We start from the raw sequence: 15214 nt of genomic DNA, 5'->3' as shown, positions 1-15214 counted from the left end.
AAAATCATCCTACCCTCTGATTAATTTCCATTTATCAACTCCCTCATTCTACTCCTTGGCTATAAATCCCCACCTTTCCTTGTTGTATTTGGAATTAAGCCTGATCTCTCTCCCCTACTGGAAAAGCCCACTGCAGTAATCCCTACAGCTATGGCAATAGTCCTGAATAAAGTCTGCCTTATAATTTTAACAGGTGTCATGAATAACTTTTTCTTTAACACCCACATTGGCCTTGACTTCCTCTAGTCTCACTGTGTATTACAGCTCATTTCAGCCATTATAAGCTATTTGTGGTGTTATTTCTGTGCCTCAGAAATAGATTTCCGTGGTGCCATGTCTGTGCCAAATTATTCCATTTCGTCCAGTATAGTGCCTCGAACACTAGAAGCGTTGAATAAATACCTGTCAGTTCTTCTGGTCATAAACATGGTCACCACACGACTGGACAGTGCAGTGGCTGAATACTTCCCAAGAAACCTACCCAGAAGCTTTGTCAGCGTCCTGTGGGAATAGAAGATTACCTCAACCTCCTCTTTGCAGGTTCGATTGTGTGCAAAGCAGATTCAAGGACAGAAATGAATTTGCGGGGGGGGGGGGGGGGGGGTTGTCAAGCAGTCTTCTTGGGATCAATGACTATAGAAGGGGAGGGAAGGAAGCCAGATGGAACAAAGAGAGAAACAGGGCTGGAGAGAAGTTACAAGGCCTGGACAGACCCCGTGGGGGGGACATTAATGCCAGGATAACCCTTTCACCCTTTAGAGACTTCCCAAATGGGAGCAAGGAGATGGGTTTAAGATACCCACTCTTATCTCTTTAACCACTTTTTAGATGTGGGCTGCCCTTGACAGGGGCCACTCTCTTCAGCTGCAGCAACTCCCAAAGAGAACTTACAACTGAGCTATTTGCTGACAACAGTCCAGCAGTTGCATACATTCTTCAGTCCTGAAAGGGAGTCTGGAAGACACAGCATAGGGTCCAAAACAGACTTCTGCAAAGACATAGGATATAGAGGCTAGAAAGTTCCAGTCTAGACCGAACAGATAAGGTCCATATCTGTGTCAGCCACTTGCTTTGGACTCCTCAGTGGGTTTTCTCCTGCCTATGTAACAAACTCTTCTGTCTGCCTTCCAAGACCCACATAGCCCTTTATCTCACTTTTTGCAACCTCTAAAACACAGAACTACTTGCTCTTGGCTTATGTTTCTACCTCTGTATTGAATACCTTTTGACAGTCCAAATTACATCCATCCTTTAAGCCAATTTTCTTCTTGCCTCGTCTTTCACTAATCCCTCACCCCAGCCTTGTCTACCAGTTCTTTCTGCAGCAGGCATAGATTGTTCCATCTGCTCCATTCAAATGGGCTCTTTTTTTTTTTTTTTTAAGATTTTATTTATTTATTTGACAGACAGAGATCACAAGTAGGCAGAGAGTCAGGCAGAGAGAGAGGAGGAAGCAGGCTCCCTGCTGAGCAGAGAGCCTGATGCGGGGCTTGATCCCAGGACCCTTGAGATCATGACCTGAGCCAAAGGCAGAGGCTTTAACCCACTGAGCCACCCAGGTGCCCCCACATGGGCTCTTGAATATACCCCACTATTTGGGAGATACTTAAAACTTGCTCTGCCTGTGAGACCGCAAGCTCCCTGAGGGTGGGAAATGTGCTTTCAATACCCAGCACAGGGCCTGGGGCATCATGGTCATTCAAAATATAGTTACTGCTCAAACCCTGACCTACCTCAGGTCAGCTGTGTAAGGAAAAAAAAATTTTTTTTCTTCTTAAAAATGTTCATGAATGGGGCCCCACTTAATTCTTGTACACTGGTGCCCTGCTTCAGTGAGAAGTTATAATGCATAGCTCAGTAGAAAAAAACAGGAAAAAAAACAAAGGATGAGGCCTTTGCTCAGATGGTCTCATTTACAGTATACTTCAGGACAGGAAATAAAGACTTCCTGCCAATTCAAATGACATTATTTTTGTGGAAGCTTATCCACAGGCATGTAAAAGACATCGGCACAAAATAAGTTAATCGCATGTAGTGTGAATTGGTTAAGACTGAGTTCAAGTAAGTCAGAAATTTTTGAAGAGTCAACAAAATTTCAAAATTCACAGTCATTTCTTGAAAGTACAGTCTGGTAAAATTGGCTTATCACCTCACTTTTAATGCACATATGTGATTTCCTGCTTACAGCATTTCCCAAAGGGATGAGAAAAAAATATTTTACAACTAGGGAAGTTTTATAAGAGGGATTATCTATAGTTCCTGAATAAGAAGCCTTCTCCCTCTCCAGGCACACCTGCAGCTCCTAATAACCGACTTAACGCAATTTTCCTCTCTACTTGAATCAAAATTGGCAATAAATGTTGTATATGTCTCACAGAGTGAATGTTTAAATCTTGTATTTACTGGTTCATGAGACTGGTTCCCTCTAGTTTACCAGCATGGAGGGGTGGGTTTGCAGGGAGCAGTTAGGGATAAGATAGCCAAAGAAACACAAAGTCAGTTGAAAAAAGAAATCTGTGTGTCTGGCTCTCTCTATGAATTATGACTATTCAAGGCGGAAAAAAATCTGAACCTTTGCCAAAAGACTGGCGTGTAAAGGGACAGCTGGAGTTTTCTGTTAGGGGTTACAATGCATTACTTGTTCCATAAGGGAAAAAGGGGATCACTTACCACAGCAACTCACACATTGCATGAGACACTGGCACATCTCTACCTCGTGAAGCATTTTCTTCAAAGGAAAAGAGCCAGATATTTTGGGAAGGTCATTGAAGATCTTTGGATACAGACATGCTGACCTTCCTGGTGGAGATTTGTAGCCTTTGTGGTGTGTGGACTCAGTCTCTGTAGATGCCTTCGTTGTATTATAACTTTTATACAGGATGTATTGTTTAAACTGCCAGCCCTAATTCCAATGCCCTTAGAGACTCAGGAAATTCTAACCAAATAATATAAAACCCCATTGTATTTTTCTTTGGTTGAGATGCAAATAACATTTTGAACAAGAATGTTAACAAATACATAAACATGGCACTAAGTTGGAACTTCCATTGGGACTCTAAAGTTTAAATGTCTTAAACATTTAAATACAAATGAAAAAGAAAAAGAGAATGGTAACCATATTTAAAAGTCTCTTAGGAATCAGAGACTCTGCTACTGCTGTCCTTGAGTCTGTGCTCGTAGTAGGTCTATTTGTGCACTTATCAGCCCTGAGACCAGCACTAGCCAGTCTGGGTTAAACTCTGAATGACCCTCTCCACCAGCGTCAAGGCAGACATGCAGAAGTCACATCTTTTCCTAACCCTAGATTCATGTTATTTTTATTTATTTTTTGTAGATATTTTTAGATATTTGAGATACAACTTTATTCTGATTCTAAACAAAAGGGAATGGGAATGGCAGTGACAAATGAGATTTCACCACTGGATATTGTGATGTGGCTCTAGCAGTTTTCTGTCTGAAACTAAGGAAGGAAACAACTGCGTTCCAAAACAGCTAAATATGCAGATCCCCAAAAAATGAATGTACTTTTTAAACTGCCACATTCACTCTGAAGCCCATTCATCTCCTTCAGCAACCCCAAGGTGAAGCACATGTTGTGCTCGGCTCTCTAATAAAGCGGCAAACACCCTGCACCACTGATATCACGTACCCCGGCCTAGAAAACCAGACTTCTGATGCTCAGTTGCAGGTGCATCCAGGAGAGTCGTTGCCTGAGCAAGTTCTAGATCATGCTCATGCTGGGCTGCCGAAATTGGCTCTGTGACAACCTCTGGTGGGGCAGGAGCAGGCATGGCGACCAACTCCAAGTTAGGGTCTCCAGTTACTTTTCTAACAAGCCATAGGAGGTACTTTTCAAAGTTGTAGTTACTTTCGGCAGAAATGTTACAGTACTAACAGTTCTTCTTTCAGTGGAAGATAATAGACTTCACCTTAACTTTCCTGTCCTTAGTGTCCGCTTTGTTGCCACACAGCAGCATGGGAATGTTTTCCCATACTTGTACCAGATCTCTGTGCTGGTTGGGCACATTCTTACAAGTAACCCTTGATGTTATATCAGATATTATAATGGCACCCTGGGCTTGGATGTAATAGCCAACTCTCAGCCCACCAAATTTCTCCTGACCAGCTGTACTCCATACATTGAACTCCATAAGTCTTCTGTTGGTATGGAACACAAGGGGATGGACCTCAACACCCAAGGTGGCTACATACTTCTACTCAGATTCACCAGTCAGATGACATTTCAGAAATGTAGTTTTTGCAGTACCACCTTTGCCAACCAGTACAAGTTTGAGCTGGACTTGAGGTTCTCTTGGGGCAGCCATCATGCTGTTGCTTCCAAAAGCATCTCTGGTCCATCTGTCTGAGGCTCCTAACCCTAGATTTAAACAAATAAACAAAAAACTTTTTAAAGGCTGATTGGGTGATCTGTTTTACTGTCTGCAATTGGGGTTCATTTCCTAGATTTCCAAAATTAGTGGAAAAGTCAGATTCCATCTTGCTGGTTAAACAAATCAAGGCAGAGTAATTTATAATTATCTCATATTATATTGTCCATAGAAAGTTATATGTTTAAGTAGATATTTATAATGCCTATGGAGAAGAAAAATAGGAATTGGTGCATTTAAACCAACCTTGAGGTATTTGGGGGTGTCTCAAGCAAAGGGCATCAAGGGATCAGGATTCACAGTAACGGCCTTATGGAAGGCAGCTAGGTAGAGCTCCACTTGGTTTCCTGAAGAGTGGAGCATACACTAAAACTGAAGTTTTTTTGGACCATGGCCTCAGCAATGAAGCCATATTCATGGCCCAGGGGTTGTTCAAATTCAAGGGCAACTCTGAACCATAGAAGCAGAAAATAGGCCACTCACTTGCCATTAGAAAATTCCTCACATATGTTTTAGTCCTTTAGCATTTGTGGTAAGATTTCAACAGAAAGAATGTGAATAGTATTTTCCAAAAGGGTTCTAGTTGCCTGAAGGATTTCCTATCATTTAAAATGTCTGTTGGCAGATATACTGAATAAAAAGAATTTCTTCTCACCAGTATTTTACAAACTTGTGTTCATATTAATGATAGAAGACCTGAAAGAAAATAAGAGGGGCCCACATTGTATTTTATGCTCTGTTTGCTCAGATCACATATTAATGTTCCAGAAAGTAGCTCATTACCATTTCTATTGAAGAGATCTCTTTCTACTTCATTCACCAACTTTGCTTTCTTTATTATGCTATGGACTACGGGAGTCTGTTTAGCATTTTTGTCATTGACCTTTTATCTTTGTTCATATTTTAGTCTATAATATCTTATGGGAGATTACTTGTTTTTTAGGATGAGTAATGTCTGTAATCGTTTTTCTTGAAGTATAATTAACATATGGTGTTATATTACTTTCAGGTGTACAGTATAAATGATTTAATAATTCTGCACATTACTTAGTGCTCATCACAGTAAGTGTATCTTAATCCCCTTGATTTATTTTATTCGTCCCCCTACCCACATCCTATCTGGCAACTACCAGTTTGTTCTCTGTATTTACAAGTCTGTTTTTCTGGTTTATCTCTTTTTTTCCCCGTCTGTCTCTTAAATTGTACATGTGAGTGAAATCACATGGTATTTGTCTTTCTCTCTATAACTTTTTTCACTTAGCATAATACCCTCTTTGTCTATCCTGGTGTTGCAAATGGCAAGATCTCATTCCTTTTAATGGCTGAGTAATATTCCACTGTATGCTTATTACCACTCTTCTCTTATTTATCCATTCATCGATGGATGGACACTTGGGTTACTTCTGTATCTTGGCTGTTTAAATAATGCTGCAATAAACAGAGAGGTGCCTGTATCTTCTTGAATTAGTGCTTTCGTATACTTTTCGTAGTTGTCCACTAGTAAAATTACTGGATCATGCAGTAATTCTAGTGTTAATTTTTTGTGGAACCTCCATGCTACTTTCCACAGTGGCTGCACCAGTTTGCATTCCCACCAGTCCATGAGGGTTCCTTTTTTCTCCACATCCTCACCAACAGTTGTTATTTCTTCTCTTTTTGATTCCTGCCATTCTGACAGGTGTAAGGTGATATCTCATTGTGGTTTTGATTTACAGTTCCCTGATGATTAGTGATGTTGAGCATCTTCCTGTGTGTCTATTAGCCATCTACATGTCTTCTTTGGAAAAATGTCTATTCAGGTCCTCTGTCCATTTTCAGTTGTATTATTTGTTTTTTTATGCGTTGAGCTGTGTAAGTTCTTTATATATATATATTGGATATTAACTGCTTGTCAGATATATCACTTGTGGGTTTTTTTTTTAATTTATTTAATTACTTTAGAGAGAGAGCGCGCACACATGTGGGGGGAGGGGCTGAGAGAAAAGGAAAGAATCTCAAGCAGACTCCCCACTGAGTGTGGAGCTGGGCCATGGGGCTCAATCTTATGACCCTGAGATCATGACCTGAGTTGAAATCAAGAGTCAGATGCGTAACGGACTGAGCCACTGAGGAGTGCCTCACATATATCATTTGAAATATCTTCTCCCATTCAGTAGTGGCCATTTAGTTGCCGTGTTGTTTTGTTGACGGTTTCCTCTGCTCTGTAAAGCTTTGTATTTTGGTATAGTCCAAAAGTTTATTTTTACTTTTTGTTTCCCTTGCCTGAGGAGACATTTCTAGAAAAATGTTTCTATGAGTAATCTATTTAAATATCATAGAAAAGGAAAAAAAAAGGAAGTCCTTAGTATGAGACTAAAGAACTATAGTTTGCAATCACAGTTCTTTTTTTATCTCCTAATTTTTTGAAATTGTCCTAAAATACACATAACATAAAAGTTACCATCTTAACAATTTTTAAGTATATAGTTCAGTAGTGTTAAACATATTTCACATTGTTGTGCAACCAATCTCTAGAACTTTTTCGTCTTACAAAACTGAAACTCTGTACTCATTAAACAACTCCCCATTTCCCCCTTCTCCTATTTCCTGAGAAGCACCATTCTGTCTGGTTTCTATGAATTTGACGACTCTTAATGTTCCCATATATGTGGAATCCCACGTATTTGTCTCTTTGTGACTGGCTTATTTCATGTAGCATGATGTCCTCAAGGTGCATCCATGTTGTCACATGTGTCAGAATCTCCTTCCTTTTTAAGGCTAAGTGATATTCTGTTGTGTATACATAACACATTTTGTTTATCCATCCATCTTTTGATGGACATTTAGATTGTTTCCACTTTTTGACTATTGTGAATAATGCTTTTATGAATATGAGTGTACATATATCTGTTTGAGTCAATTCTTTTGGGCATATATGCAGAAGTGGGATTGCTGGATCATCTGTTAATTTTATTTCTACCTTTTTGAGGAATTGTCATACTGCTTTATGTATCAGCTGCACCATTTTACATCCCCATCAACAGCATGTAAAGTTTCAATTTTTTCATATCCTCACCTACATAGTTTCTGTTTTGTTTTCTTTTCCTGGTAGTAGCCATCCTGATCGGTGAGGTGATACTTTGTTGTGGTTTTAATTTGCATTTCCCTGGTGATTAGTGATATTGAACATCTTTTCATATGCTTGTTGACCATTTGTATATCATCTGTGAGAAATGCCTATTCAAGTCTTTTGCCCATTTTTTTAGGTTCATTTATTGCTTGTTGGGTTATAGAAGCTTTTTATATATTCCAAATATTAATCCCCTTGTCAGATATATGGTATGCAAATATTTATTCCTGTTCTATATGTTGCCTTTTTCTTCTCTTGAATGTGTCCTTTGATGGATAGTTTTTTATTCTGATATAGTCCAATTTATCTATTTTTATGTTTGTTGCCTTCAGCCACAGTCAGTCAGTTGAGATTTGTACATTGTATAGGATTAATCAGAATTTATGTCTGAAGCTGAATTTAATGCTGTTTCCACTTGGTGGTAGTTTCTAACAGTTTTTCAAGTTTTAAATCTTGATGGACAAAATGATGCCTCCATTCTTTTAAAGGGTTAATTGAATTGATGAAAATAGGTAGAGAAACAGCATTTTTTGGTCTAGCCATATATATGCTACTCATTTTTTTCCAGTGAAAGACTAAAAGGGATTTTTAATTACCATGTATTTTAACTCTCCCAAGCATAGTAAAAAGGGGAAGTTATATTTTTAACATATAATGAGAAATCTATGCATTCAAACCCAACATAGAAAAGCAAGAGATATTGTTCCTCTCAGCAACTACAAGTAACACAACCTGCCTTTCTCCAAAACCCAAATCTTTGACCTACATTGAGACAAACAGGAGTTTCTTTGTATAGTCATAGAAGCCTTGAAGGCTGACAAGCTAACTCTGGGGGATAAAATATTAAAGAAGCTCTCTGTGTTAAGAGAGTTGCTGTTCAACATTTGTGCAAGAGTTATTTACCCCCCTTTAGTGAAAGTTCTACCATAGGATTGTATGGTTTCCTAGTGTAAAATATAGTTGCAAAATATCAATAAGGGTTAGATGAATTTACGGGAAAACGGAGAAAAGAGTAACAAGAAAATACAAACAATTGTTATTTTTTTCAAATCACTACCATTAAAATTTCCATCTGCTTTTTCCTCTCCATTTTATTGTGACACATGCTGTAATAATAGATCTACAATGTGGGACATTTCTTGCTTTTCTCTGTGACTCTGTATTTAAGCATTAAGAAGTAGTTTATTTTCCTTTTTGCGTGATAATTCAACAGCCACTAAAATGTATAAAGTTTAGGATCCACAGCTATCTGCATTATTCTCTACCTTTCGCAGCAAACAGATTCTTAGGGGTGAAATCTGAATTTGATCTCTGCAGAACATTCAAGACCTCAAAGATATCTCAGACTTTGCTTTCATTTGCTACTTTTGACTCTCAGTTTGCGGGGAGACAGTGCATTCCTGATAAACATGGATAAGTTTTTGTTCTTATGTATGTGAGATTTAAAAGGACTTGAGAAATGCCATGATAAACTTATGTCACCTTCTTGAGATGAGCATCTGGCTGGATGATGCCCCTAAGATTCTTCCTGTGTATATTTTACTATCTATGGAAAGGCAACTTGGATTTACTGTATTTAAAGGAATATTTCTTTTCTCTTTCCTTTTTTTTTGTTTTTTTTAATATTAATATTGTTTTTACTTTTTGTATGGGAAGGTAAAGAAATTTACACACGAAACAGGAGGAATAAATAGAAACAAAGAAAATGATGGAGAATAAGGAAAAAGAGAATGATTAGGAGGGAAAGTGGGAAAGATAAGAAAAAGTAAGAATAAGCAGAACATTTTGCCTGGCTTCTGCTAATTTCTTACAGCTTTGGGATTTATACTGTAATTGCTATTCAAATGACACATCAGGGAGGTAAAATGAGAAGAGTTGATTAATTGGGAATTCAAGATGAAAGAGCCTTTGAAAGAACTTTATCTAGCTTAGTCCCACAACTTGACGGGAAAGAAACCACACTGTGAAATGATTTCCCCAAAGTTCTTCCTGATAGTTAACAGAACTGGAATTACAACTAATGACCGAGTCAGTATTATTGACAAATAGGGAGTAATCAAAATTCTGATATTAAGCCTAACTCAAAATGTAATTAAGACCACTCCCTGTACATTACTGTACATTCTAAATCATGTCATTGTAGTATATTCGAATCATGCTCTTGGTGCCATGCAACACAATGGATTTGGTTTGTAGGTCCTGGAAAAGGAGCTAGGAAACCTTGTTTTGGCTCTTCTTACTTTGCTGAATTTAAATCTCCCCATTTATAAAATAATAAGTGTTGGACAGACAACATCTAAAGTCTTTTCCAGGTCTGAAAATAAATTTCTAGAAATATTGAATATTCCTCATTCAAATTCATATATAGTTTCCCACATGCTCAGTCCTAAAGCACTTTTCCCAGAGTAGTATTTCCCTCATAGATCTCATCAGCACACAGTTGCCACATCAACATAGTCAACCTGGTAAGCCAGGTTTGGATAAGCTTTGCTGTTTTACTCAATTTGAAGCAATCATAGCCACACTCCTTCTCTGTATCCACACCACTCAAGTATGTGTTCCTAATTGGCCAAAGTTATTACCTAGCTCAGCGAGGAAGGTGGTTTTTTGTTGTTGTTGTTGTTTTTCTCTTAAAATTCTCAACAGAGAGCAAAGCAAAGTGTATTAGAAGACTACATATCCTGAAACTCCTGTACTGGGCTGTGTATGTCATCCTGTAGAAGACAGGCTTCTTTCATCCAACCCTAAAAATCTCAAAAACAAAACTTAAATTCGTGTAGCATAATGTTAACCCTTTTGTACTGTGGAAAGAACCTCAAAATAGACTTAGTTTCTTGGAGAACAAAAGAATGAAAACAGACGTAAGGCTTGTAAACAGTAGAAAACAATCTACAGATGGATGAATGGATTGCCATAAGATCAAATGTACTTGTAAGTAAGTAGGGTGAGCATACGTCCTGTTTTTCCTGGGGCTGTCCCAATTACTTCTGTTATCCCAATGTAACTATTAATAGCACCTCTTTCACTCCAAAAGTGTCCCAGTTGAGAAACTAAATAGTAGCACTACCCCTCAAATAAGCCACCCTAATAAAAGCTTGTGCTCCCCATTCTAGGTGTGGAGGGAACAGCTCTCTTCCAGGCTTCCTTTCAAGATATTCACCTTGAATTTCAAATTCAAGAATATTGTTCACCTTTATGTCCATTTTAATAAAGTTTAATTATCCCACCTCAGTTGCCTGTCAGCCTAACCATGAGAAACCTAGTTGGTCATACTTAGGATCTCTCCTTATCTAGGCCTGAATGAGAGTAGTTTCCCAATGACAGCATCTTTCTGAGCCATGTGTCATGATACTGGGGAAGAGAGACCTTTTTTGAGAAACACTGGCTTTTTAGCACTTAAGAACAGCTTAGTCCTTTTTCTCCCGTTGTGGGAGAAAACTAAGCTCCTTAAAGGCAGGAGATAGGCAAGGATGTATTAACTGTTAACGTGTGCCATATGCCAACACTAATGAGAAGGGACAGTTTTGTACTGGTACACAGAACATTAAAAAGCTTGCTTGTGGGGAAGAGAAGTGAACTGTCAATTCACTGAGTGCTTTTATAAATTCAAACTGTCAGATTTTTTTTTATGGATCATGTGACTAGGGAGAAGGATGGTTGTTGGGCAAGACAGGTTTTGTAGCATTATCACTCATAGGAAATTTCAGATCATCACTTCTGAGGCTTCTCCAGGAAGTGCTGAGTCTCCCACATTACGGAGAAAAATGGGGCATCTTTCATTCACTGTGAACCCAGACACATCTGGGGGGAGGGGGCGTTGAATGGAAAGGGAATGAACCATCTACAGGAGGCATATTTATTCTGCAGCCCCTTTGCCCTTTTTGTTGTCTGGGGGTTGGTTTTATTTTAAGTCTCTCGGAAGGAAATGGTAAATAAACTGGGAAGGTTTATTTTTGCTTTACAACAAATAGAGTTTCTGTACATAGGCAATATTTTTGCATTAGATGACAATCATCCATATCAAGTATATCCTAAAAGAATAGCAAGAAGGGCAAGATATATATGATCTGTGATTATTTGCACAGGAGGAATATTATTATTATTATTATTTATTTTTTTTTTTGCTGCAGAAATACTAATTGGAAGCTTAACGTGAAAATATCTTACTCTAGGAGATATTTTTTCAAATGAAGCATTAGGGGCGCCTGGGGCGCCTGCGTGGCTCAGTGGGTTAAGCCTCTGCCTTCAGCTCAGGTCATAATCTCAGGGTCCTGGGATCGAGCACCGCATCGGGCTCTCTGCTCAGTGGAGTCTGCTTCCCCCTCTCTCTCTGTCTGCCTCTCTGCCTACTTGTGATCTCTGTCTGTCAAATAAATAAATAAAGTCTTAAAAAATAAAAATTAAAAAAAGAAGCATTAAGGAAGTGTTTCAAGACCTTTCAAAACAAAAAAAAAATCAGAGTAAATAAATTATTAACTTCATAGGACAGAAAATATTAATGTTATTATAAATGGCATTAATAGGGGTGCCTGGGTGGCTCAGTGGGTTAAGCCTCTGCCTTCGGCTCAGGTCATGATCTCAGGGTCCTGGGATTGAGCCCCACATCAGGCTCTCTGTTCAGCAGGGAGCCTGCTTCCCTCTCTCTCTCTCTGCCTGCCTCTCTGCCTACTTGTGGTCTCTCTCTGTCAAATAAATAAATAAAGTCTTTAAATAAATAAATAAATGGCATTAATAGTTCTAAGATAAAAAGAACATATTTATTATGAAAATATTTTGGTAAACTCATATTGTTTTTAGAAAAACACCACTCTCATGCTTAGCTTGTTCATCCTATCTAAATTTTTATTTTCTTTTCTTTTTAAGAAATTTCTCATCAGCCAAATTCCTATAATGTTCCTTTGATGACTTAAATACAGCTTTCTTTCCTATTTCTGGGAGCCATTTCAGCTAACCTCTGAACAATTTTAAAGATCACAAAAGGAGCTTGATGAACTAAATCACATTCTTTTCCAATTTATGGTAGATTCTCTTCCTTCAGTAATTTGCCTAATAGTTCCCAGGGAATTTTCCTAAGATGTAAAACAAGGAGAATTAAATAGGAAGCCCTAGTTTTGGTACATTACTTTAGCATTGTATTTGTATGTTGCCTCCAGGGAGCATAAAGTTTGCTTTCTGTCTAGAAATATTTGTTTGCTATGTTTGGATTTATATTCCATACCTCCACAAATATTATACCTTATCCATCTTGTTTCCATCACATCATTTATTTAAAAATATTCATTGATCATAACTACATCTCATAAATTGACTGATGAGAATAAATAGGTTCACCCAGTCCTTGGGAACTTTTTCATCATGCAAGTGATTCCAGGCTTTGAAGGTGTTTTTGTTTTTGTTTATTTTTCCATTTTGTTTCAGATTTTCTCTTTTTGCCCAATTAAAATATTGGTCAAAGACTTATTCTATTGGCCATAGAATATTACATGTAAGAGGCTCTTAAATGATATCAGAGGTGTGGCTTACTCATCTCCTCATTTTTTAGAATTCTCTGGTTTAGCAAGAAAACATAGACATGGGAGAGGACCAGGAGAAAGGGAAACAACTAAGTTGAAGACAGGAGAGTCTTTGAGAATATGAGATCATACCCTCCTCTGTAGTCCTATCCTCTAGGCTCCCATGGTCCCAGAAGTATCACCATTGTTGTAACCACTCCTTTACATGATTATATCCCTCATTGTTTAATGGTTCAGTTGTAGAAAAGATCTTCCCTAAGAATATAAATGGAAGGATCTTGAAATGCTGTTCTTTAAAATGTAATTACTTGGGGCGCCTGGGTGGCTCAGTGGGTTAAAGCCTCTGCCTTCGGCTCAGGTCATGATCCCAGGGTCCTGGGATCAAGCCCCTCATCAGGCTCTCTGCTCAGCAGGGGGTCTGCTTCTCCCTCTCTCTCTGCCTGCCTTTCTGCCTACTTGTGATCTATATCGAATAAATAAATAAATCTTTAAAAAAAAAAAGTAAAATGTAATTCCTTACTAGAACATATAACAGTTTTTCAAAAATAAAAACGTGCAGAGTCAGGCTTAATCATTCATTGTCTCTTTTGTTAATAAGAAGGACTAGAAAGATTTGGTGCCTAATTCTTATTAAGACATCATACTTTTATACAAATCTTTTTCAGTTATACCACTATCTGTAAAATGGATGCTTTCTTTGCCTTTTAGGCCAAAATCATAGTCTTACTTTTCATTTCTGTTCTGGGTTTAGTCTTGCTTGAAATGAAATAAAAATCATGTGTAATTTTCTCACAAATCAGATTTTTTCATATGTGAAGACATTTGCTTCCTTACTTCAGAGCAACAATCTGATTATCGTCTTTTAAGAAATAATGTCTTAGAGGGTGAGAGTTCATCAGTATTTACATTCTGTTTATTTGGATTCTATCCCTTTGAGAAAATGGCAAATTCTTTCAGTATGCCAGCAGGAGAAGGGGGAATGCTAATACACAAGAGCAAAACAACTTTTGTTTCTCACAATTTTTTTTTAATCTGGTTCAAATAAGGATTTCTGTACAATCCATTGGTTGATTTTACCACACAATAAATCTAATTCAGTTGTTTAATTGACAGAAAACTGGTTTGAATGGATATAGATCATCATTATTATTTAAAAAAAAAAGGGGGGGGGGAGCTCAGCCTCCAGGAATGCCTTCTTAAAAATCAGAGCTTACTTTCTTTTCAGAATTATACTTACTCAATTCTCTCTTCTGCCTTATTCTTTTTTTAGGATAATAGTTTTCTAAATTGTTTGTAACCATTTCACAGCTATTACACAGCTTCATGAAACAGTGTATTAATCACAATATACTACAGTGAAAAATTATTTGTAAAATGAAATACCCTCTACCCCTGCATTCTCCTGTAGACCTGCCCCCTCCAGTATGCCCTTGGCTAGAGCCAAACCAAAGCAATGCCACAAGCCTGGCAGTGTGTAGCAGGCCCAATAGTGGCCACTCCTTGGGGTGTCTGGGTGGCTCAGTGGGTTAAAGCCTCTGCCTTCAGCTCAGGTCATGATCCCAGGGTCCTGGGATCAAGCCCCGCATCGGACTCTCTGCTTAGCAGGGAGCCTGCTTCCCTTCCTCTCTCTCTGCCTGCCTCTCCACCTACTTGTGATCTGTCAAATAAATAAATAAAATCTTTAAAAAAAAATAGTGGCCACTCCAAAGGGACTTCTGCCTTGGGGAGAGGAGAGGATAAGCATACATACCAGTCTAACTGTGCCTCAGCAGTGGGTTAGGGGCAAACATCAGGTCTGACTACAGGCAACATCCACCAATGAAAGCTTCTTAGGGGACAAGACAGGGAGAGTATTCTGCAGTTCAGGGCTACTGAAGCTCTGGCAAAAGCCTGGTTTGACTCAACTTAATCCCAGCATGGCCCCAGACTGGTGCACTAACATCACAGAGACCAAATGCTCCCCACAACAGACAAAGAGAGACATTCCAGATGACTGGGTCAAAGGAAAAAGTGGCTTAGCCACAATAGCAGGCGCACATAACACACATAGAAGACATCCCTGAAGTGCCAGTTTCTGCTGAACAGGGGACATTGCACTCCAGGGCATAATAGGATCTCTTCTTCATAAGAGTGCACTACATTCAATAGTAGGAAATGTAGCTGACTTTCCTAAAAAGACACAGAGAGTTAGACAAAATGAAGAT

General features: G+C 38.4%; 1 pseudogene; it reads right to left on the bottom strand.

Moving 5' to 3' along the window:
- The window catches only part of LOC123939241, a 76660-nt pseudogene extending 72335 nt beyond the window's left edge, over positions 1–4325 (bottom strand).
- Between the last annotated feature and the right edge of the window lie 10889 nt (positions 4326–15214).

Source organism: Meles meles, chromosome 3, assembly GCF_922984935.1.
Source record: "Meles meles chromosome 3, mMelMel3.1 paternal haplotype, whole genome shotgun sequence".
NCBI classification, from domain to species: Eukaryota; Metazoa; Chordata; class Mammalia; order Carnivora; family Mustelidae; genus Meles; species Meles meles.
The sequence above is the reverse complement of the archived record's forward strand: the minus strand, read 5'-3'. Positions and strand labels throughout refer to the sequence as shown.